This window comes from Gopherus evgoodei, chromosome 1 (assembly GCF_007399415.2).
Source record: "Gopherus evgoodei ecotype Sinaloan lineage chromosome 1, rGopEvg1_v1.p, whole genome shotgun sequence".
Lineage (NCBI taxonomy): Eukaryota > Metazoa > Chordata > Testudines > Testudinidae > Gopherus > Gopherus evgoodei.
The window spans coordinates 101,210,627-101,236,826 of NC_044322.1; the positions used below are offsets into that span (position 1 = coordinate 101,210,627).

The 26,200-nt window shown below is 43.0% G+C and overlaps 1 protein-coding gene and 1 long non-coding RNA gene across 3 annotated transcripts in view; one reads left to right on the forward strand and one right to left on the reverse strand.

Annotated features, from left to right (window-relative positions):
• Positions 1-16,876, reverse strand: part of METTL21C (methyltransferase like 21C) — a 39,067-nt gene extending 22,191 nt beyond the window's left edge. The window contains 1 exon segment of the mRNA XM_030568131.1: positions 16,560-16,876. The gene's annotated coding sequence lies outside the window, so the exon portion shown is untranslated.
• LOC115654223 lies at positions 835-15,235 on the forward strand. Of its 2 annotated transcripts, none has more exons than XR_004001138.1 (3): positions 835-863; positions 13,782-13,841; positions 14,541-15,235. It is a non-coding gene; the product is annotated as an uncharacterized LOC115654223 (long non-coding RNA). The 2 variants fall into 2 exon arrangements; XR_004001137.1 differs by lacking the exon at positions 835-863 and adding an exon at positions 6,643-6,789.
• Positions 16,877-26,200: the final 9,324 nt, after the last annotated feature.

Below are 26,200 nucleotides of genomic sequence, written 5' to 3' on the forward strand. Positions count from 1 at the left end.
TAGCAAATGTGAAAAATTAGGACAGGGAGTGGGCGGTAATAGGAGCTTATATAAGAAAAGGACCCAAAAATCAGGACTGTCGCTATAAAATCGGGACATCTGGTCACCCTATATACAGCAGCACTGAGTTGTCTTTCTTCATCTGCGCAGCTAGGCTGGGAGAAAAAGCATCCAATGTATTGACTTGTTCAGGCATTTGAACATATTTAAAGAAGTGATCCGATCTGGTAGTACTGCGTTAGGGAACTGCTTGACTGGAGAATTATTTGTACACTTTCCTAAGGACACTGTGTACTGTTATGCTGGCTAGTTTGTGGTATGTGGTTATTTCTCTTCGTGTTCTTGGACCCACACTGAAATGCGCTACAAGGGTTTCTATGAGCCATGTCCTTGCTGTTTTGTGCAGGAAGGGCTGTTGGAACTCATTTGGTGATCACAATATGGTGTGTTTTTCCATGCCATAATTCACTCGCCATTTTGGAAGTATGACAGAAAGGGTAATATCCTTATCCTTATTTTGAGTTTTATCTGATCTATAGATATAATTTACCCTTTATTAAGAATGACTAGTATCAGTATTGCCAGCCACAATCATTCAAAAGCCATGAGTCAGGCAGGGGTGAGCTGGGGCTGGTTTGCACCAGTTCGCAGGAACCAGTTGTTAAATTTAGAAGCGGTTTTAGAACCGCTTGTAAACTGGCTTCCCTGCCAGGGAAGCTTTGATGGGCTCTGGCCGGGAAGCATGTAATTCCTCCTCCCGGCCGCGGGGGGAGCGCTGTGGGCTGCCTCCTGGCCCTGTTGCTGCTGCTGCTCCTTGGAGCTCTGGCCCTCAGGGTCCCGCTGCTCCCAGCCACTCTCCCCGTGTGAGTACCTGCCCCCCCGCCACAGCCAGCCCCTGTCTGCACCGCCTGCCCACAGCTCCCTGCCCCGCCCACCGCCCCTGCCCCATCCCCTGCCCCCGCTCACAAGACCTGCGACCTTCCCTGCCCACAGCCCCTGCCACCCTCCCTGCCACCCCCTGCCCACAGCCCCTGCCACCCCACCTGCCCACAGCCCCTGCCACCCCTGTCACCGCCCCTGCCCACAGCCCCTGCCACCCCCCCTGTCACCGCCCCTGCCCACAGCCCTTGCCACCCCCCCTGCCCACAGCTCCTGCCACCCCGTCACCGCCCCTGCCACCCCGTCACCGCCCCTGCCCACAGCCCCTGCCACCCCATCACCGCCCCTGCCCACAGCCCTTGCCACCCCCCCTGCCCACAGCTCCTGCCACCCCCGTCACCGCCCCTGCCCACAGCCCCTGCCACCCCGTCACCGCCCCTGCCCACAGCCCCTGCCACCCCCGTCACCGCCCCTGCCCACAGCCCCTGCCACCCCCCCTGTCACCGCCCCTGCCCACAGCCCTTGCCACCCCCCCTGCCCACAGCTCCTGCCACCCCGTCACCGCCCCTGCCACCCCGTCACCGCCCCTGCCTACAGCCCCTGCCACCCCGTCACAGCCCCTGCCCACAGCCCCTGCCACCCCATCACCGCCCCTGCCCACAGCCCCTGCCACCCCCTCTGCCCACAGCCCCTGCCACCCCCCCTGTCACCGCCCCTGCCCACAGCCCCTGCCCACAGCTCCTGTCACCCCTGTCACCGCCCCTGCCCACAGCTCCTGCCACCCCGTCACCGCCCCTGCCCCCCCGTCACCGCCCCTGCCCACAGCCCTTGCCACCCCCCCTGCCCACAGCTCCTGCCACCCCGTCACCGCCCCTGCCACCCCGTCACCGCCCCTGCCCACAGCTCCTGCCACCCCTGTCACCGCCCCTGCCCACAGCCCCTGCCACCCTCCGTCACCCCCTGCCCACAGCCCCATCACCGCCCCTGCCCCCCGCCCATGCCCCATCCCCTGCCCCCGCTCACAAGACCTGTGACCTTCCCTGCCCACAGCTCCTGCCACCCCCCGTCACCGCCCCTGCCCACAGCCCCTGCCACCCTCCCTGCCACCCCCTGCCCACAGCCCCTGCCACCCTGTCACCGCCCCTGCCCACAGCCCACGCCACCCTCCCTGCCACCCCCTGCCCACAGCCCCTGCCACCCCCCTGCCCGCAGCTCCTGCCCACCCCCTGCCACCTGCCACAGCCCCTGCCACCCCATCACCGCCCCTGCCCACAGCTCCTGCCACAGCCCCTGCCACTCTCCATGCCACCCCCTGCCCACAGCCACCCCCCCTGCCCACAGCTCCTGCCCACCCCCCTGCCTGCAGCCCCTGCCCACCCCCTGCCACCTGCCACAGCCCCTGCCACCCCCCTGCCCACAGCCCCTCCCACCCCCCGACTGCTGCCACAGCCCCTTTCCCTGCCACAGCCTGTCTGCACCACCTGCCCGCAGCCAGCCTCTGTTGCAGCCAGCCCGTGTCACACTCCCTGCCTCCAGCTAGCCCTGCCCCACGCCCCTGTCTGCAGCTAGCCCCACGTCCACTGGTGCCCTGCAGTTCTCAGGGCAGTAACCCTGCACACCTGCTTCAATGAGGGGGGGCAGGGAGCAGCTGGGCACCACACGTGTGCACATCCTAGGGTGACCAGACAGCAAGTGTGAAAAATCAGGACAGGGTGAGGGGTAATAGGAGCCTATAAAGAAAAAGACCCCAAAATTGAGACTGTCCCTATAAAATTGGGACATCTGGTCACCCTAGCACATCCCAAGGGAGTGGCTGGGACACACAATGTGGAGCTCATTTCTAGTTCAGGCCCATCTTTTTAAAAAAGAACTTTAGGTAGGGTTAACATACATCTGGGAAAATACAGAGATGTCAGGCTTTTAGGTTCTTAAATTGCTATCTAGGTGGTAAATTTTAAAAATTCCTCCTGTGAAAGTACGGATGTATGGTAACCGTATTGGTGCAAAAAATACATACTGTGGCACATCCCTTAAATCAGAACTTTTTATAGAGAACCGGTTGTTAAGATTTTAGCAGCTCATCACTGGAGTCAGGCCTCAAAAAATCTTAAAAATCCCATGATTTTTAAGCTAAAAACCGATATAGTTTGAATTCTTTTTATCTGCCCGTGTGTTTCTGAGCCATTAGGCTTCACTTCAATCATGTTTTCAAGGTCCTCCCTGAAATAATGATGTCTAGAAACTTACTTTTTTTATACAAAAATGAAAGCAGAGACTCTCCTGTTATCACCTGCCCCCAGCATTGGGGGCTTTAAGAATCTCACCCAATATTGCAAGATTCATGATAAAGTTGCAAGGATTGGCAATACTGTAATAGTCTGTATGAACTAACTGAGAGGTATCCAGTGTCTTACTATCAGCGGGGAGAAAAGGCATTTCAGAGGGCTTGGAAATAATAAAGATGGGGATAGGAGGAAATTAATTTCCCTGTTGTTGCAACCAGGAGTGTCTTTGAGACTATTTGTTGACTATTTGAGACTATTCAGTGTGGAAAAAACAGTAAGGGCCCAGTTCTGTCCACTTCTATTAACATAATAATCAGAGTGTCATAGCAGTCATTTCCTAAAACTAATGGGAAGAATTGCTCTACTTTGCATAAATTCTGAACAATTATCTTCAGTTCAGCTAACATAGATGAGTCATTTACTTTGCATATTCAGTGCATCAGCAAAGGCCGTCTAGATCTGATCTAGCGACCAAGGAAATTATGTTCTGGCTCAAGTGGGATTATATTTAAATGGAAGAAATAGCCAAAGTTCTCACTGATGCAGTGCCAGATTTTTTACAGAAGTTATATTCATGGTGTTTTTTTGTTTAAACATATTAGTGGTTTGTGTGCACTATTCAGCTCAAGAGCTGTTATCTCTTTACTACAGGTATTTCTGAGGTATCTCAGCACCAGGCTGTAATTAAAATAGAATTGACCATGTCCAAAAAGGCAATTAAACTGTCTCCTTTTGATCACTGTATGCAGGTCAGATTGGCATGGGATGCCATTAATCATGGGAAGGCCTTATTTTAGATCTGAACGTGGACAGTGTTAAACCAGGTTTACTCTATATACTTACATTGGTAGAACTATGTTGTTTGGAGTGTGAAAAATCCACACCCCTGAGTGACACAGTTATACCGATCTAACTGCTGGTGTAGACAGCGCTCTGTCGGTGGGAGGGCTTCTCCTGTCGACTTTAGTGATCAGCTCTCGTGGAGGCAGATTAACGACATCAACGGGGGACGCTCTCCTATCAGTTTAGTAGTGTCTTCACTGAAGAGCTGGTGCATCTGTGCCAATGCAGTGTTTTAAGTGTAGACCTGCCCTTAGACTCTGATTGCCCATCTCCACCAGTAAGATCTCCGATAGGTGGAATATCGCTCCTTTGCTCTCTACCCCAAAGAGTTTTTTCTCCTTGAATCATATCCAGGGAATAGGACAATATATCTCAGTTGCCTGATGAAGGAAAAGGAAGACAGTGCACAGTAAGGAGCACATGCTAATAAATAATCTAAGTCTAGTTGGAGGTTAGCTTTGCGGAGACAAGACTGCATTGCACTCTTGCAGTGGACTTCTGAAAGTAACTGTAAAGTTACTTGCAATGTTTTTGTTTGTTTGTTTTTTGTTTTTTTTTGACCCTTCATCAGCCAGATGTTGCAATGTCATATTTACACCAGGGATGAACAAACAAAACAAGGCATACTACAGTTAAAATCCTGTGAGCAATGCCTAAAAGTTTCCTAATTCTATGCTAGTTTTGTAGGATGGAGACTTTGAATGGATCACGCTCCTGCTCCTGCCCATCAAAGGCAATCCCTTTTTCAGGCACATTGTTAGTACCTCAGTCTGACAGGGAAAATCCTATGTTCTTCTGCGGAATACCCCATAAGGCTGGAATGTCATGTCATAGTGCTGCCATTTCATAATCCTATATCTAATCCTATGTTCAGTTTTGGGCCCAACACTACAAGAAGAATGTGGAAAAATTGGAAAGAGTCCAGTGGAGGGCAACAAAAATGATTAGCGGTTTGGGGCACATGACTTATGAGGAGAGGCTGAGGGAACTAGGATTGTTTAGTCTGCAGAAGAGAAGAATGAGGAGGGATTTGATAGCTGCTTTCAACTACCTGAAAGGGGGTTCCAAAGAGGATGGATCTAGACTGTTCTCATGGTACCAGATGACAGAACAAAGAGTAATGGTCTCAAGTTGCAGTGGGGGAGGTTTAGGTTGGATATTAGGAAAAACTTTTTCACTAGGAGGGTGGTGAAGCACTGGAATGGGTTACCTAGGGAGGTGGTGGAATCTCCTTCCTTATTGGTTTTTAAGGTCAGGCTTGACAAAGCCCTGGCTGGGATAATTTAGTTGGGAATTGGTCCTGCTTTGAGCAGGGGGTTGGACTAGATGACCTCCTGAGCTAACTGTGCACTGAAGATTGATAGCTCCATGACACTTATACAGAAAGTGACAAGAACATGGGGGTGAGAATAGGGTGACCGGACAGCAAATGTGAAAAATCGGGACGGGGGAGGGGTAATAGGAGACCATATAAGAAAAAGATCCAAAAATCAGGACTGTCCCTATAAAATCAGGACATCTGGTCACCCTAGATGAAAATGGAGTGGAATCTGAGTCTGGGATCTACACTGTCATCTCCTCTATGCACTCCTTACACAAACCCTCTTCCCCATTCACCTTTTCCACAAGTTGGAGCAAAATATATATAAAAAGCAAAATAGTATTCTTACAGTAAAGGGTATACTTGTTTATCAAAAGCTCAGTATATAAGGGATTTTCTGCAGCTAATGCTGGTGCTTCTGTGAATCTTAGCAGAATTAAAACCTTTGCTCTTCCCTACATTGTAATAACTATTGATATTTGGATTAATTAAACTAGTAGAATGCGAAGGCAATTTTCTGTTCTTGATATTCTGGACTTGTGAAAGGTGATTTGATGCGTCCCCATGTTATAATAATATTTATTCCTAACTGTCTTGCACCATAGTCTGCTTTTTTATTTTCTTCTAACTCTTCTTTGGAATCATTTCAGTCATGAAACCACATCTTGCTCTGAGATTGGTCAGTGAGATTGCATGGGTGTTAACAGAGCCGAATTTGGCCTGTTTTGTAAAATAATTATTGGTGAGACACAGGTTTTGGTAAAACTGGTCTGAGAAGACAAAAATACATCAGAAATTCACTGTCTTTGATAATGTGTGCTGTTAATTTAAAACTTCCATCACAGATACGCTTTTGAGATAGGATTTTGTGTTGTCAAATAACAAGTTTACCCAAGCCAGACTGGGTTCAGTTGTCATTCTTACTATCCTGTCCTCCTCACATGAGCATCATGTGAACTAATAATGGAATATTTCAGTGGAGATATTTCTTTTTATCCATGTTATTTTTAATCTGATGTGGAATGGCGACATGATGTTAAAAGCTTATGGAAAGTGGGCCTGTTATCCTTACAGCTGCTTAGATGGATAAAAGTTGAGATCAGAAGTAATTAAATTACAGCCTTAAAATGGAAATAGGTTCAGAGAAGCAAAACTGTCCTAAGGACTTCACTGTCTCTTCTCCAAGTGAAAGTCTTTGAAATAGAATGTGTGAACTATAGATAAATTACTGTAAGCAACAGTTAATTATGCAGACATTCAGTCTTTTTTCCTCCTTTTGGGAATGCTTTGCATCTCTGATGGAGTCCTCCAGGTCAGTCACCATCCTTACCATGAAAGAGAAGAGGTTGTGATTCCCCACTCTGTGTGATGGTGCTGATGCTGCTTCTTTAATAGATAATAGAGACGTGCACAGATACTGATGCTCATGTTCACCTCAGATGGCCATCCGAACACGCTTAGGTACCTCCAAACATAAAAGCTGATTATGAATCTTGAGACTATTGGTGATTATTATGTAATTCTTTATAAAGCCCAAGGTGTCATGTCACAGCATGAGGTTAGAAATGTTAAGTACAATCCACAGTGCTCATCTGGGTACTGAGTAGTGTATTGAAAGAGCCCCAAATATATGAATGCTGCCATCAAAGACAAGGTGTCCAAATCTGACATCTTCTGTTAATACAGGAAAAAGAATGCAAAAGAACCACTGAAACCACCCAAGATTCTCAGTTCCCATGTTGGCACACATCTTATTGAATGAAATGGGAAAGGTTACCTCTGATTAGTGGGCTACTACTAACACTTTTTTTTAAATAAGCTGTTGCACAACACCCCGAACACTCATGTAATAACACTGCAAATCATTGTTTGTTCACCATGGTATTCCACAAGAGGTAACAATAGATACTGTTTCATAATTCATGGATAATTCATTTTGGCCTCTCCTTGGACTGTTACCTTGTTGTGGTGGAGAGGCTTGTGTGTCCCAATGACCCTCACAACTGTTGTCCAGAGTCTTGTACTCCTGGTAGGGCCTTGGCGAACCGTTCAGAGGTGAGGTTCTAGACAAAGTACAGTCCAAACTTCTCAAGACCCCAGTGGAAGAATAGGCATGTTTCAAGGACCTGTCATTTCTCTGCAGCTGTGAAGGCAGATGAGGGCTGCAGCAATTTGGCAATTGTCTTTGATATGTCAGTTCAAGCATATCACCTCAAACCATTACTATGCATAGCCAAGTGAGGTAGTGGAAAAGTCACTACAAAATCACAAAGAATTGAAGAACAACAACAAAGCTCTGGGCAATACGATGGATCCACATTTAGCATTGTTAGAATAGTGCTGTGAGGGTAGGCATACCTCAAAGATCAGCCATAAGCCCATTCCTATTTATGAATGTAATGGGCACCTGGACGGGGGGGGATTAGGTGAGAGGCTTCAGACAGCATACTTTTCACCAATGACGAAATCTTGAGCTACAAAGATAAATATGAACTTCAAAGGGATCTAGAACAATGGAGAGCTGCATTGGAAGAAAATTTTTTACAAATTAATCAACAAAAATGTATACATTTGATGCTTTATTGAGAGGGACAATGAAAGCCAGTAAAACTAGACTGGCATAGAGTTACAGTCTGTGCAACAATATAAATATCTGTGTTCAGTGTTGAGCTATAATGGGAATGCAGGCATTAGAATTTGCATGAAGAGTGCTTGGTGCAAATGGAGAAGTTAATGGGAAATCTCTAGGCTAAGAATATGTCAAGTAAACTAAAGAGCAAACTAGTTTTAGCCAGCTATGATATATGTATTGGAATGCTGGCCAATGAGGAATAAAGGGGAACAGCTACTTCACAAGCTCCAAATGAATATGCTCAGGTGGATGCTAGGTAAGACAAGAGCTGATAGGCTATTTAATTAAATGGAATGAGCCATGATATAGGTAGCCCTCACCACAGAAAAGCTGAGGGAGTATCGACTGAGATGGTTGGATCATATGAGCTGATAAGAGGTGGGATTTGTTGACCAGAGAATACAAGATGTAGTAGTCATACAACAAAACCCACATGGACGACTCAGAAAAGGGTGGTTTGAGATGCTGAGGGAAAACATGAAGAAGGCTGGTGTAATTTTGGAAGACGCACAAGACAGGAACACTTGGAGATGAAGAATAAGAGCCACTGACCCTGATTAACAGGAGAAGATGAAGAAGATCATAATATTGATCATATTGCTTCATTAGGATCACCAGTTCAGAGAATTGTAGTCAAGAGGACATAAACTTTAATGTCAACATCTAATGTGCTTCTTGAGCCCGTGAACTATATACCAGGAAATTAGCACAGAAAGAAGACTGACACCCCTCCACCTCCAACATAAGTGGGAGAAAATGTTGATGTCAAACTGAAAGTGGCAGGTAACATGCCATGGTAACAACTGTACTGACCACACAGAAATTTTAAATCGGCATAACGACCCCAAGGACTAGTCCTACAGAAGGGAGAGAATACTTCTAAACAGAATCAATGAGGACATTTCTCTTTCTTCAGGACATCCAGAATGCTACCAATGCTGTTCATGCACTGACAGAAGTGTCATTCACTAAGAGCATCAAATGCAGGATCCAGGAAGTGGATAAGCCTTAGCAGCAGAGCAGGTCATAGGGCACGACACTGACAATGGTACATGAAAAGTTATTTGTCTTTTAGTTAGATAGCTTATGCTCACAGGATATGGCTATTTATCATTGTCCAACATTTCTTTTCCATCTTGGGTCAATTTTTTTGCAGGTATAAATCACTGTAATGCCATTCAGTTCAATAGAACTAAACTGGTTTACAGCTGGTCCCAATCTCCATCAGTCCTCAACAGAAAGTATAGAAATTTCAGAAATCATATCAGGCAGAATAGGATGGGGACAAATATTCCCAGCACTATATTACTCTATTACTCAGCCAGAAAGTGAAAGGACAGGATGGAGAAAGGATCTTGGTACAATTAGAAAGGATTTAGAACAGGAAATCTGTGTATTAACTATATATGTCAGTACTATTTAATACTAATGGTTAAGGCTAAAAGACAGGTGTGCTACATGTCAGTTACCTAATATAATAACCAGAAATCCTAGTTTTCCATGATAAAAAAAAAAAATCTCTGATAAATAAAAAAACACGTTTTTCCGCAATTAAAATTAAATGTCTCACTTTAGTTTCCTTAGCCACAATACATAAAGAGGTATCAATTGAACACAATGTTTTTATATACAGTAGAACCCCCTCTCTCCATATTAACTGAACCACCAACTGCCTGGAGGCTGACAGCCGGAGGCCCCATCCCCTTAAATTAAGAGATAGAAAGGTCTTTGCCCATTCTCTGATTGTCCAATCTGGCACCAGTCCCAATTAAATCAGATAATCGAGGTTCCTCTGTATAGTTTTTATTTTTTCACAACATGTTCAAACTAGAGTTTCTCTGTAAAAAACCCCAATTCCACATTTTCCACGGCAAACAGACTTCTAGAATCTCTGATTATAACCTATATAATATTGAACTTTCAGTGCAAACATACTCCTTTCTTTGAACTACTCAAGAATCCTGTGATGTGTGGTGCACTTTAGGAGCTTGATCCTGTGAGGTTCTGAGATGCTTTGTGAGGTGCTGAGCCTCCTTAACTCCCAGTTGAGGCTCTGAATCAAAAGACCATCTAATTTCACCACAGCACTTAAGCACATGCTTAAATTCTTTGCTAAATGGCAATGAACTTAAGTATGAATTTAAGAGGGTGCTCAGCACCAGAGAACATTTACTATCTTGCAGGATCAAGCCCTAAAAAAATACTTACAAACACTTGCAGGCCAAGGAGTCTGAACAAAAGCTCTGACAAGCACTCTTAATTCAGTTACAGTGTTCCAAAGCACCGAGAGACACATGGTCCTCTCAGTTGAGTGATTTTACATTACACTAAATGAAAATGTTCATTTAAACCATAAGGACAAAGTCTGTAGACAGGTGCAGTACTCTATTTTTTGCACCAGTTGTATTCTACAATCTGTTTCAGAACTAGAAAGAGTACATATGATAAGAATCTGATCTGACTGAGGACTGCATATCCTACAGGGAAATGTCTTAAGATACTTCCTTGCTTTTTGTGGGTTTTATTTTGACCTTAGTGTTATGAATATTATGTTTTATGAAGACTGGACAAGAATGTACTTGGTCCTCCAACCTAAAATGAGATATAGCAAACAGTGCTATATCCAGCCAAGTTTTTATAGTGTAATAACTATTTCCAGTATATGAACAGAAAATGTGAGAAGGGGCATTCTCTCTGTGGTTTAAAATATTTCTGATCATAATAAGGGTTAGACTGGCCTCTTCTCCATCCTGTCCACTCCCCCACTCAAATACAGGCTATATGACATTTCAACCAAGGGAACTGCCAGAAACCCTCTTTAAAAGACACAGTGTAACATGTTGCACATGCTGTTGTATTTTTAGTGTTTTGCACTCTACTTGCCAAGACATGCTTCTCAGGTAGTTCTGACTATGTCTACACCGCAAGCTAGGGGTGTGACTCCTCTGCTTCTGTACACAGACTCATGCTAGCTTGAAGTATAAATAGCGGTGTAGGCATGGTAGCACTGGTAGCAGCAGCAGAGGCATGGCTGAGCCATGTGGAATACATACCCACTGGTTTCAAGTGGGTTTGTACTTGGCACTGGGGTGGAATTTATTTAAGGAGCCCCTTGAGAGGAGAAACTGAGGTGAAGGGTCATTTTCAGGGCTGCCCTAAGCCTACCAGCGGGCACATGTGAAGAGTCCATTCATACACAGTAGTGTAATGAGCAGAACCTGCTAATTTTAAAATGTCTAACTTTAATAGCTGCTGCTTACCATCCTCCTGAGACACTAGTGGAATGGAAAGAGTGTTGTCACATATGATGGGACTACCTCATCTGCTTTTCTCCCCAATACGTAACAGAAATATTTATTAAACAAGTCTGTCTCTTCTGCACTATTACTAATAATTTTACCATTTTCCCCTTGTAATTAATCAATTTCATTATCATCATTCTTTTTGTTCCTAAGATACTTTAACTCCTTTTTATTGTCCTTAACTCTGTTGGACATAGATTTCTCTTTGTGTTCATTTGCTTCCCTCAGGGGCGGCGCCACAGTTTTTGCTGCCCTAGGCAGCAGCTCTCCTCTGAGCATTCGGCGGCGGGGGTCCTTCTGCTCTGTATCTTCAGTGCACTTCGGCGGCGGGTCCCGGAGTGAGTGAAGGACCCGCCACCGAATTTCCGCCGAACACCCAGAGTGGAAGGACCCCCTGCAGCCGAATTTCTGCTGAGGGCGGCAAAATGCCGCCCCCCAAATCCTGCTGCCCTAGGCAACCGCCTAGGGTCGCCTAGTGGAAGTGCTGGCCCAGGCTTGCCTTATCAATTTTCTACAATCTGACTTCTGATTTATATTTTTTACTATCAAATTCCCCTTTCTTCTATCTTATTTTTGTATAGATGGCTTCACTTCCCCTTTAAACCAGGTTGGTTATTTAACCAATAGCGACTTGTTTCTCAAATGTTACTTTTGGGGCATCTAGTAAAGCATTCTTAAACAATTACCAATTGTCATTTACATTTTGTGATTAAATGATTTGCCTCATAGTTTCCACCCTGTCCTTCTGTCCTGCTCTGCTTCCACTTCCCTGGTTGGTGGAAAGGGTGTTTGAAATCTTCCTGACTACACCACTGTGATCAAGTGGACTCTTCCCAGGTGTCACGGAAGGCCTCAGTGCAGCCTTGCAAGTGGCCTCTCAACTCAGTTTCCTCTTTCAAGGGACTCTTTAAATAAACCTCACACAGGGTCTTTTTGGGGGAAAGGGGTAATGCCCCTTCTCTGATTTGTCATAAAACAAAACTCAGTCCTGGGACTTCTTTTCTCCCTCAAGGTTGCTCTCTTCAGTTCTTCCCTGCTTTGACAGGCTACTCTCAGTGCTTCTTTGATGGAGTGTTTTCTTAACTCCTGCAGAGTCTGCTCTCTTGTCATCCAAAAAAGTTCAAAATAAAATCTACAAGCTTATGTATTTACTTTCTGACCAGGGCTCCTCCCAGGCCTTTCCTGCCTGTAGTTTCAGTCCCAAGTCCTAGGACTCTCAGCTGGAGGCTACTCACACTCTGGCAACCTCTGATCTCCCTGAGCATTCCCCCCCTCCACCCCCCTCCCTTCTCAGCTTCCTGCTGCTCTTATATGGGAAAATCACCTAATTCCTGCTCAAATGTGCCTCTGCAGTAATCAGAGTTGACTGGACAAAAGGTAAGCCACCTTGTTACAGTATGTTTGAAGTATAATAAAAGTTTTAGAGACTACAACAATTCTTCACTATTTTAGCCTTTATAAAAATATCACCTAAAAGATAGCTGTTTAATTCCACAAGAGGTTGCTTGAAAGTGACATTAGTTTGATATTCCCTCCATTCTAGGAATTAAGCATGGTGACTCTAATGTTCCCAAATCCTATAAGCCCAGGAGTTTAGGACTAGGACTCTGATTTTTGCCACAGTGTGCTATTTCAGTCCAGGAACTTGATCTGAAAAACCCTCCATGGACTTGTCTCAAACAATCTCGTGCACCTTGTGTGCTCCCATCCCTGCTCCCTCCCCTCGTGTAGGCCCTGATTCAGCAAAGCACCTAAGCATCTGCTTAACTTTAAGTATCCAAGTAGTCCCATTGAAGTCCACATGACTACTCATATTCCTAATGTTATGCATGTTCTTAAATGTGTTCCTCAATCTCTGCCTTAACGTCGGCCTCTTCTCTCTTTCTGCTCACTGTTTCACCAATGTTTCTGCAAGTCATCTCCTCTGTACTTCTGCTGCTTAAAACACCCTTCTCTTATATAGGTTCATGATCAGGTTATACCTCATTCCAGATCTCCATCGAAAATCTTTTGCCCATTGCTTGCCTCATTTAATTTCTCTGTCACTTAAAACAAAAACAAACTAAAAAAAATAAAACTCCAATCCATTTTGAAACAGTTTGTGTGAGGGACACTGTACAGAAAGGTGGTACTATATATTTTTTCAGCACTATTCTTAAATCTTCAAAAGTTCTCTTGAAAAAAGGTTATAGAATATCCCCGGTAAGAATCAGTAGGAATACTAGTTTTCAGGGTTTATTTGCCTGATTTCAGGTGTTTTTTTTTTATTAGAACAGTGTCTGCTTAAAAATAATAGTTTGTCAGTTTATTTCAATTGATTGCAGGATTCTGAACTGAACCGGTTATTGCATTAGCCCATGATGAAATTCACCTCAGAACAGTGACACTGACAGCATTCACACGATTTCTGGTTACTCAATATTTCTGGAACACAGAAAACTTCCTTACTCTTCTCATATTGCTGCTATGTACAGCCAGGAAGTGAATGACCACTTCTTGTCCATGTTTTTTCCAACCAGTTCAGCCAGCAGAACCAACAGGAAGTCAATGACAGTTTAAAATCCTGAAAGTGGAAAATGGTAAGTATTCCTCATCAGTGTTTAGTTTTAAACAGTGATTGTTACGGAAAAATGAAGGCCCCAATTCAGGGAAGTTTCCCTATTCAATAGAGCATTTAACTTTAAGGATGTTCTTATTTCTGTTAGTTTCCGCTGAAGTATGTGCTTCAATTTATGCATTTGCCAGTGTTCTCCAGAATGGGGATGGACTGAATCATGTGATTCAGTGCTTTCTTGAATTATCAATGACTTCCAATTTAAAGCAAAAATCAAAATCCCTGTTTTTTTAGTAACCAAAAGTAACCATTAGCACTTTACAAAACTGCAGCACTTGATTGCAGAGAAAAATAAATACTAACAACCAATAAACTTGCTGTTTGTAGATGTCTGAATTTTTATTTAAACATTTGAGTATGACTTTTTTATCCACTAGGGAGAGATCGTATCACTTTCTTTAAAAGAGAGACTTGTCAACATTTACTAATCACTCTTCCTAACAGTAATAGATATCCCAGACCTCCTAACAGATTGTAAGTCAATCTTCAGGTTCAGTGCAAGTCAATTCCCTGAAAGAAGAATGGCTTAAACAGTTTACAACCAGCAACTTGAATTTCAGCCTTGGTATTCTAACCAACAGCACGCTGTTGGGTGGAATATATACATACAAAAAGTATGATTACATATTTACAGCGTGATGACTGGTTTTTCATTTCATTGCAGAAGCCAAGTTAGAAATTGCAAAAATAGAATGATGGCATCAAACAGGAGAAAGAGGATTATAGTCAACCTAACCCATAAAGAGGAAACTAACCTTCAGATATATGTGGGAAATAATGATCTAATCCATATTGTAACATGGGATCGGGGATTGTTTAACAAGAAAAGTTCATGCAAATGTCATGCTGCTCCACTCTCAGAAGATGAATGTGATAAGAAGCGTGTTTCAAGAAGAGTATTTACATCAGTCATCCAGAAATTTGTTTACTCTAGTCTGAAATCTATGCCAAGTTATTGCAAACATTTTTAGGATTTGTGTTATGCAATTCCAGAAGGGCTGCTTATGTTATGGGCATGTATTCTGTTCTTTGATCTGTGCTACAGAAATTAAAGCAGTTCCACAGATGCCATAGGAATAGAGAGGCATACTGCAAGTTTCCAAATATTCTTAGATTTCTGAGAGTGATATAAATGAAAATAGAGGCTCCTTTCAGTCTGTCAGTCATTTACACTAATTCTAGGACTGAATTCTGTTTAGATATTAAATTTTAAAAAATGGCATATGGTTAAAATTAGTGGATGAGGGCTCCCGGGAGTTTAGTACTAAAATTAGAGAAATGTGTGAGTATCAGGAGAGGGAAAATAGAAATATTATAGAAAATTTTCCCTCTGTTGATACTCACACCTTCTTGTCAACTGTTGAGAACAGGCCATTTCCACCTTAATTGAATTGGCCTCGTTAGCACTGACCTCCCCACTTGGTAAGGCAACTCCCATCTTTTCATATATATACTGCTTACTGTATTTTTCACTCCAGGCATCTGATGAAGTGGGTTTTAGCCCACGAAAGCTTATGCCCAAATAAATTTGTTAGTCTCTAAGGTGCCACAAGGACTCCTTGTTCTTTTAACTTCACAACTGTAATCTTCGTTTTCCTGAATTGGCCGTTGCTTTCAGTGATTGCCTCACATCTACCATTCGGATGTAAGATCTTCAAGGGAGGGACCATGTCTATGTGGTCTGTAATGCACCTGGCACAGTCTGGATGCTGTATAAATAACGCTAGTACAGAGGACTCACTCCTACAAAACACAACTTAAACAACTGAGTGTGCATTATCTATGAATGAAAGCCTTTACAGTCAACAAATCAGTATGCTTTTGCACACTAATGAAAATAGGCCCAACCTCACAGAAATTCACCTTTGCAGCTGTTAGCCCCTGGGAGCTTTCCAGACCTCCTGAGCTCCACAGCTCCCTACTGTGACCATGACATCTGCCTGCTCCCTTTGCACTTGTTTAATAATGAATTAGGCATTCCACACAGCCACATTTTTCAAGGTGTCCAATATCACCCGCATTCCCCGGAGTCTAGAGAATGAATGGAAACTCCATTGAGCATGCTCATGGAATTCTGTATGTGTCTATAGGTGCTATATAAATGCTATCAAATGACAACATTACCAAAAAAAAGCCCATAAATCTTCACAGAGGGTTTTTATTCCCTTTGAAGGCTGCTCTTTAAGAATGTAGCAAGGCAGAAGTGTGCTTACAAATAAACATATTTGAATATGAGCAATTTGTGTCATTGGCAATAATAGATTTTGCTCATACAAACCTGCATAATTAAACATGCAACTGTAAGTGTCAAGTGTCTATTTTGAGAAGCTTTTAAGCTTGCAGTCACCTGCCAGTCATGTATAATATAGACTCCATGATATGCTTCTGCTACTCTGTATTTACTTCTAACAGCTTTCCCCTTTCATTTAATCAATGGTCCCTTTAACCCAGAAGTGAAATAGTAGCAGGAGTGAGTAAGCTGAGACCAAAAGTTTAATAACTGCCAAAATATCATTCCCCAGTCCCTATGTATCCTCATTTTCACTTCACACAGGACGGTAGTTTCTCAGACCCATAAGCTTTTGAAATACAGTGGAACCCTCCCACAATTAAGTTTTGTCCCCCACCCCCCAAGAAAACTTTACTACGAGCAGAGTTTCATTATAAGAGGAGGGAGCCCTACCTGGCAAACTACCCTCTCCTCTTCACTCCAGCAGTCCTGGCTTTTTCACCCCTTAAAATTGCCAGGGGCAATGGGGGCTATGGCTGTGACTGGAAACAGCTTCAGCAAACTCAGCCTGGCTGCTCTCTGATTCCCTGAGAGCAGCTGCAGCAAGACAACGATCCTGACCCCTCCCCTAACAGATATCGGCAACTTCTTTTCCCAAATAGAGCCGAAGAGGCAAGGGAGGTGATTAATCTTTGAAACGTTTTGAATTGATTAGCATCATGGGAACCATTTATGCTGGAGTGAAAACCACTGCCAAACAGCTGTAGCAAGCTCCGGAAGGGAGAGGGGAGGAGTGGGAATGTGGTGTGCTCAAGGGAGGAGCTGGGGAAGAGGCGGGGCCAGGGCAGGGATTTGGGGAAGGAATCGAATAGGGGCAGGGAGGGCGCAAAATTGGGGACTTTGGTGAAGGTGTTGGAATGGGGATGGGAGGGGGCAGGGGGTGGAGGCAGGGCAGAGGGCAGAGAGGGGTCGAGCACCCACCAGTGCCAGATGAAGTTGGTGCTTATGGTGAAAGCATCCCCCAGTTTTTGGTGAAGTGTACCATTAGAGAAAGGAGTATTGAAGCGATTCAAGAATTTCACTCCACTGCACTAAAAAACAGAGTTTTATCACAATGCAGTTCGTTATGGCCTTGATCCAGCAAAGCACTTTAGCACATATTTAACTTTAAGCATGTGAGTAATATAGGGACTACTCACATGCTTAAAATTAAGCACATGCTTGAGTGCTTGGCTAAATCAGGGCCCAAAGAAGTGGGCTTCTCTGGAGCTGAAGCCTACTTCACTTGTACGGTAAGCAATCCCTAACCTGTAAATGGGGCAAGGTAGACAATGACTTACTTGGGGTGGAGACTAATTTAGCGCATTCTTAATATTTGTGATTATTAATCCTTTATAATAGAGATAAATACTAGCAATGTCTTTTTAAAGTGCATCTTCTTAAAAGGCTACACCCAGTAATTTTGCTTATATTCTGGAGTGTCCCTTCCTTCCTTCCCCTGTGCCTTCTCCTGGCTGCAAAGCCCTTATGGTTTAATTATCTGGAAGGGATGTTGCGAGAGTGGGAGACCTATCTGTTCTCTTAGCATAGGGGTCGGCAACCTTTGGCAGGCCAGGTCAGTTTGTTTACCTGCCGCATCCGCAGGTTTGGCCGATCGTGGCTCCCACTGGCCACAGTTCACCGTCCCACGCCAATGGTGGCTGCGGGAAGCGATGCGGGCCGAGGGAGCGGCAAACTGCAGCCAATAAGAGCCGTGATCGGCCAAACCTGCAGGTGTGCCAAAGGTTGCCGACCCACAGTTTGAGAACCGTTGCCCTAGCACAATGCACTTGTGCTGGAGAGGTACAGATCATGACCCTGCTATTCCATATACTGTGTATGCATATGTCTAGTAGAGACAAATTTTAGCTGTGTATGGATCCAAGTAATGTGCATAGGTATGTTGTATATATAATTTTTAAACTTAGAACATCTTAGCAATATACATATTTAAAAATTCACTAAGGGCTTTGGGAGTATTGATGAGTGTTGCTAATTTTAACACATTTAGGCCAGAAAAAAATGGTCAGTGTTCTTGAAATCTGTGCCTAGAGTCTGGTAGCACTTGGAAATACTGTTAAATTCCTGACACTGCTAGGGATCAGAGCCATAAAGTATTGAACAATAAATTTTGGATTCTCCACACCTCCAAGAAAAAGGGAAGTTGTCTGGCTTGTTTCCTCTTATAGAAAGTAAAACCAGGAGTAATGGGAGCAAATTGCAGTGCTGCTATAGCCTACACTATGGTCAATAGAGGAGGTGCCAGAATTTGGTTGTATGATGTCTTGTCACAGTGTCACAGATGACAGTGAGAGTGTTAACATGAATGTTTATGCTGCAATGAAAGAGGCAAATGAGCTTTGCAACTAGAGGAGAGTTTGGTGCTGACTCTCCTGTTCCCTGTGTGACCTTACTTGGATTCCTGACACAATACTGGAGCATAGAACAGAAATTATCCAGGTTTAAACCTTTAATAAATTTAAATTGTCACAAAGCTTAAACCCCCAAATTGAAGTAAGAGAGTGTGTGTGTGTGTGTGTGTGTGTGTGTGTGTGTGTGTGTGTGTGTGTGTGTGTGTGTGTGTGTCAAGGTTCCTCCCCCACTCTGAACTTTAGGGTTCAGATGTGCGGACCTGCGTAAACACTTCTAAGCTTAACTACTAGCTTAGATCTGGGTTTGCTGCCACCATCCAGATTCCTCAGTGTCTGGAACACCTTCTTTTCCCCCAAAAACCTTCCCCTCCCTGGGTAGCCTTGAGAGGCTTTTTCACCAAGTTCCTGGTGAACACCGATCCAACCCCTTGGATCTTAACACAAGGGGAATTTAACCATCCCTCTTTCCTTCCCCCACCAATTCCTGGTGAGTCCAGATCCAATCCCCTTGGATCTTAACACGAGGAAAAATCAATCAGGTTCTTAAAAAGAAAGCTTTTAATTAAAGAAAGAAAGAAAGAAAGGTAAAAATCATCTCTGTAAAATCAGGATGGAAAATACTTTACAGGGTAATCAGATTCATATAGCCCAGAGGAACCCCCTCTATCCTTAGGTTCAAAGTTACAGCAAACAGGTAAAATCCTCTCAGCAAAAAGGAACATTTACAAGTTGAGAAAACAAAAATAAGACTAACACACCTTGCCTGGCTGTTACTTACAAGTTTGAAATATGAGAGGCTGGTTCATAAAGATTTGGAGAGCCTGGATTGACGTCTGGTCCCTCTTAGTCCCAAGAGCGAACAACACCCAAAACAAAGAGCACACACAACAGACTTCCCCCCACCAAGATTTGAAAGTATCTTGTCCCCTTATTGGTCCTTTGGATCAGGTGTCAGCCAGGTTTCCTGAGCATCTTAACCCTTTACAGGTAAAAGAATTTTGGTGTCTCTGGCCATGAGGGATTTTATAGTACTGTACACAGGAGGGCTGTTCCCTTCCCTTTATAGTTATGACAGCGTGCGTGTGCAGGCATGCATGTGCGTGCGAGAAAGAGGTGATGATAGGGGTGTTAAGCTTTACAAACCTAACCGCATGCAATTCATTAAATTACCCAATTTCCCCTTCTCCCTTCCCCCCACCAATTTAAGTGTCATTAGTCCCCTAGGGGCCCAATGGCACCCAACACACAAGGAGTGTGCTAATGCACAAGAACAGGAAAGTAAAACTGACTAGCACCAGAAAAGTTATCCAGAGCAGTTTCATTGTCTGTGATTTATTAAGTGCTAAAAATAAACAACAAAAATAGTGAAAAGTACATTATACTTTTACAATTCTTTCAGTTTTAAGTGACAGAGAGTCCTGACTAACAGGCGTATTGTGACATGCATCTAATGAAGTGAGTATTCACCCACGAAAGCTTATGCTCCAATACATCCATAAATTACCACAGGACTCTCTGTCGTTTTTCACAGATCTAGACTAACATGGCTACCCCTCTGATACGTTCAGTTTTTGTTATCCCTAGTGAGGTTAGTAACTCTGGTAAGGACATTGTTTCCTAATCATATTTTTTCTTGTAAATTAAATTAAATTAGCAGTAAAACTGATAGAATGCAACAGATATTTCACCCTCTGCACATCAGTATTTGGGATGTCTTCCACCCCTATGAGGACAACCTTCCCAGACAGTGGAATATTTCAGAGAACCTCCTGGATCAGAAACATCTTTGTATAGAAGGGAACACTTATTTTCCTGACTTTCCATAACAGGCAATACTAGAAGACAAAAAAGTATCAGGTGATCCTCATGTGCTGATGTAAGAGTAGCTTTCAGCTGAATCCTGTTTAACACATTTCTTCCTACCCACTTCTTAGCTTTCCTCTAGCTTACCTGGTTAAACAAGTTCCTAGAGACCATGAATGCTCAGTTTGACTCTTGGCTATGTTGGTGCACAAGTTACATTGAAGCATAAAGTGTGGACACAGATAGCAATGTGCATGAATGCTAGAAAGAAGGCAAAAATTCATCCTAATGCACAAGATCAGCACAAGGCCTTTGCACCATTTAAGCACTATTTTGTGTGGAATATAGGCCTTTGCACAAAGGATATAAAGTGTGAATATTATCAGAAAAAAGGACTAAAAATGGCTCCTTTCTATGCAACAGTTCTATCCTGGGTGAATGCAAGCATAGCTGCTGACTTTACTGACTTTTACTGCTTTTAGCACAGCAGAGCTATCAGAGAATGAGCTGGGTCCTTTCCTGGTGCTCACAACACCTAGCAGAATTGTTAACTAAGTATCAATGGCAGATATTTTATCTCAAGGTGCACAGATGTGTTCTACTCAAGGGAATCTAAGATACATCTCTAACACACCTCACCTGAGTCAGGGTTACTGGTGATGGTGCATCAGCCAGAAAGAACCCAGCTTGACTTTCAGATCCCACACTGAGTTTGCAGATGGAATGAACAAAATAAATGTGAAACCCAAGAAGGCTGAGGCGCTCATTTGACCATTAGGTTGATTTTTCAATTAGTCTTGGAACACCAGGGAAGTTCCAGAAGATCGGAAGAAAGCTAATTTGTGCCAATATTTTAAAAGAGTAAATAGGATGACACAGGGAATTATAGGTCTTTCAGTCTGACACCTGTCTCAGGTAAAATAATGTAGCAGCTAATATGGGTTTCGATTAATAAAGAATTAAAAGAGGGTATTATAATTAATGCCAATCAACATGGGTTTATGGAAAATAAATCCTGTCAAACTTAACAACTTTTTTGTCATGACATTACAAGTCTGGTTGATAAAGGTAACAGTGTTAATGTAATATACTTCAACCTCTGTAAAGCATTTGACTTGGTACCTTACGATATCTTGATTAAAAAACTAGAAAAATATAAAATAGCTCACATTAAGTGGATTAAAAGATAGCTAACTGATAATCTCAAAATGCCATTGTAAATGGGGAATCAGTTCTTGGCCCTAAAATATTCAACATTTTATGAATGATTTGGAAGAAAACACAAAATCACTGAAAAAGTTTGCAGGTGATACAAAAATTGGGCGAGTGGTAAATAATGAAGAGAACAGGTCACTGATACAGAGCAAGCTGGATTGCTGGTAAATTGAGTGTAAGCAAACAATGTGTTTTAATACAGCTAAATGTAAATGTATACATCTGGGAACAAAGAATATAGGCCCTATTTATGTGATGGTGGACTCTGGAAATCAGTAACTCTGAAAAACATTTGGGAGTCATGCTAGATAAACAGCTGAACAAGAGCTCCCAGTGCAACACTGTGCCCCAAAGCACTAATGCAATCCTTGGGTGCAAACCCAGAGGAATTTTGAGTCATTCGTGCTGGAAATATAGGTGTGGGGGGTGCTGCCACACCCCTAGCTTGAAGAAGTAATTAACACCAAATACATGCTTTCCATTATCAGCACCCTCACTATAAAAATTGTTCCAGCAACCCTGTCTCGAGTAGGAGTAAAGAGGTTATTTTACTTCTGTATGTGGCACTGATGTGGAATGCTGTGTCTAGTTTTTATGGCCACAATTAGAGAACAACGTTGATAAACTGGAAAGGATTCAGAGAAGAGCCATAAGAATGATTAAAGGATTAGAAAACCTGCCTTATAGTGAGAGACTCAAAGAGCTCACTGTATTTAGCTTAACAGAGAAGGTTAAGGGGTGACTTGATTACAGTCTATAAGTACCTACATGGGGAACAAAGATTTAAATAATAAGTTCTTCAGTCTAGCAGAGAAAGGTATAACATGAAGTTAAAGCTAGACAAATTCAGACAGGAGATGAAGCATGAATATTTAGCAGAGAGAGTAATTAATCATTGAAACAACTTACCAAGGGTCATGATGGATTCTCTGTGACTGGCAATTTTAAAACCAAGATTGGATGTTTTTCCAAAAGATCTGCTCTAGGAATTATTTGGGGAAGTTCTATGGCCTGTGTTATGTGGAAGATCAGACTGGATGATCCCGGTGGCCTCTTTTGGCCATGGAATCGAAGCAACTATGAAGCCTTTCTACAGAGAGACTTTTCAGAGAAGTAACCTCCTTTAAGAGAAACACCAGGAAATAGAAGAAGGTCCAAGGGAAAACTGGGAGAATTCCTATTCTAACTGGGAGAACTTCTAACAGCTTCTGAATAAAAATCTAAAAGTGAACATATTGTCATCACGAATGGGCTATCTGCATCACAAACACCACGACTTCAGTTGCACTAAATGGCATGCGTGTTGTACAAAAGGCCAAGGAATGACTAAACACCTAGCAGTGGTTCTTCCAGAACAAGGGTGGGTCACTGTAGGGCATCTTATATAGCTGCTGCCTGTGCTGTCGCTGTTCTGGGGCTATCCAGCCAGATCATTGATATTATTGATCCTTGATATAATACTATTTTATTGGCTTTCTGTAGTGCCTAGGAGCCAAGTCATGAACCAGGATCCCATTGTGCCAGGTGCTGTACACAGAATAAAAAGATGGTTTCTGCCCCAAAGGGCATGTCTACATAGCAACTGGGAGGACATGCATGTGCTGGCTCTGCTTGAGCTAACGTGTTAAAAATAAGAGTGTGACTGCAATGGCATGGGTGGCAGCTTAGGTTAGTGGCCCAAGTACATACTCCAGGACGGGTTGGGGGGGTCAGATGGGACTGTACTTGAGCTAGTCCGAGATGCTGCTAGGTGACCAGACGTCCCGATAAAATCGGGATCGTCCCGATATTTAGGTGTTTGTCCCATGTCCCGACCGATCTTTGGTCAGGATGGAATTTGTCCCAATCTTTTGTCCCGTGGGCAGCACTTGCCTTGTTTGTTTGTTTGTTTATTTATTTATTGCTGCAGCACTCAGCTTTTTTTTTTCCCTCGCTGCTCTACCGGCAACACTTGGCTTTTTTTTTTTTTTTGCTCCGCCGGCGGACACCTCACCATGTGTCCTGATATTTTCTCCCTCTCATCTGGTCACCCTAGATGCTGCCCAGCTGCCAAACATACCCTGAGAACTTACAATCTAAGTAAAAGCATCAAATTTCACTTTGGTTTTGTCTATACAAAGAAAACGTACCAGCAGCACTCCCCTAGTGCTTCCAACAATGCAGACAGGGTGTAAAGGCTGAATTCCCACTCTGGCACCTCAAGTGCAGAAAGTGGGGGCTCGCAAAGATTTTAAAAATTAATACTTGCCATGCCAGGATTGTATTAAACTCCCAAGGTTACAGCTCCTCTCTGACCTTGGCTTGGTAAACAGTTCCACCACCCAAATGCAAAAAAAAAAAAAGAAAAAAACCCTTTGAACCCAGGAAGGAGTACTTGGGAATTCTTCCTGGTGGGTACCCTCAAGAGTGCGCACACACACAAACATACACACACCTCTTACCTCTTAGGACACCAAAAATCCAATCCTGTTCTTAAAAAAGGTAAATTTTATTAAAAACAAAAAGGAAAAAAATACATCTGGAACTTAGGCTTTTTGCTAGATCTTAAAAGAAACAATTACAAAAATTAAGCACCCAAAATACCTTTCTTGGAAATTCAGCTTAAAGGTCACAAGCAAACAAAAGCATCTGGGGTGAGCACAGGGGAGATCCACAAGCCAAAATAAGAAATAAACTTGATAGCCTCTGACTAAACATTCCCTATCCAAATTATTTCTTCTAGGTATGGAAGGTGATTTTTTTATACCTGGTTCAAGCCTTACACAGCCATCCTACTACCCTCTGTTCCCCTCTTTCCCAGAGAGAATACAACACACAAAGAGAAGTTATTCCCCTCCACCCCCCCCGTTTTAAGAAGTTCTAGCCCTCCCATTGGCTCTTTTGGTCAGGTGCCCACTCCTTTTCTTTTGCCTGGGGAACTCTGTTAACCCTTTACAGGTAAAGCAAGCAGAGAACAGCCACCAAGAGGGACTTCATAGCTAAGTGGCTGGCTGATGTCCATAAAAGGTACTTACCCCCCCCCCATCCTCCGCCTTCATTTATCACACAATGTGTAGACATTTTTACCACCATAGTAGCAGGATTAGTATCTGCACTACAACTTCCATTTGTAGCTGTAGTGGGACTCTACCACTGCAGCAGAATGCTTACAAATGTTCCCAGTGTAGATGTACCCTCGTTCACATTGAGTAGCCCCAATTAAGTTAAAAAAACGTTTCAGCGGGACTACTTGATGGAGTAAGTGCTGCTTAACATGAGCAAGAGTTGCAAAATGAGGCCTTTAATTTTTTTTTAATTAGTCACCCATAACTGAAAGCTCCTTTTCACTTCTAGTTCATTTCTATTCTTTACAAGATATTTCTTGCAATTCCGACATATAGTTTAATTTTGTCAACAAATTGCATTTACTATACATTTGAGAGAGACTGGCAAGATATCCAGATGCTGCTGTGTGCTTGTTCTGCATTCAGTATAGCTGAGTAAGTATCTCAAAACTTTCCCCATAAATAGGCACTTGAATCAAAGAACTGAATGTGCTTTGGCTATGTATGAACTTCTTTTGTGATCCCTTTCCATGAATATTGTTGCAAATGAGTTTTAATTGTAGACCCAAAAGAAGATTGATGCCTTTTTAAAAATTTGTCTTCAGAAGACCAAGAGTTTCTTTTAGCCCTTAGCCTGACCAGATATACTCTAGTTTAATTTTCAATACCCATGCTGTGTTTTTCTTTCTAATTTGTGTTTTGATCGATATAGCCACAAGAGTTAAGTCATCTTGGAAATATCCATGTGAGATTTTGGTAGTCTTGGTTGATTTTGTAAGAGAGAACAGCTGTCTGGTGAGTAATCCAGCAAGATTTACACCAGTCATGTGAGACTGCTCACAAGAATCCACAGAGGGCAGTGAAATCAAAAAGATCTCGTAGATTTTCCAGGGCATGGATTTCCAGTCACATTACCTGTAACTATTAACATAAACATGACTTCACACAGGATTAAATTCACCCGTGTGCAGAGGAATAGCACAAGGTTTATGGAGCACTTAAATTCTCAAAATAGGTCTTAAATGAGTTTCAAGAGCAGCACAGAACTTGTGCTGCTCCCCTGCACCCCAACATGGGAGTTAATTTCATCCTCTGTGTGCATAAGATATATAGGGTTGAATGTAACTCAGGTGCAACAAGCATGCACATTTTTGCAGGTTCACATTATTATTGTGGCCCATAAAGTTCTCAGCATAAAGATTTCTATGTCCTTAGAAAATATAGGTTGAATTGAATAAATGTGTCTATTATAAAATCTATTTTTTCCTGCTATGTTTTATTGCTCATAGTAACTAGCTTATAAGCACTGTAAATTTTCAGAATAATATGTTCTGAATGTAAACTCTACAGTAAAATATGACAAAAATGTGTGTGTGTGTCTCTATAAAACATAGTCGTATTGTTAGGGATGCTTGAATATTGAGATGAGCTGGTTGGAAAATGGACTATAGTGAGAGCCTAGAGGGTTCTGTAGGGAAGTGTGTTATCGGGGCCTAGCGGCAGTATGCAAACAGGCTAGAATAGGGGTAGTCAATTATTTGTTGCCAAGGTTCAAATTTCTTGGTCAAGGTATATTCAAGGTCCAGACTCTAGAGAAAATAATAATAAAAAAATCCAACAA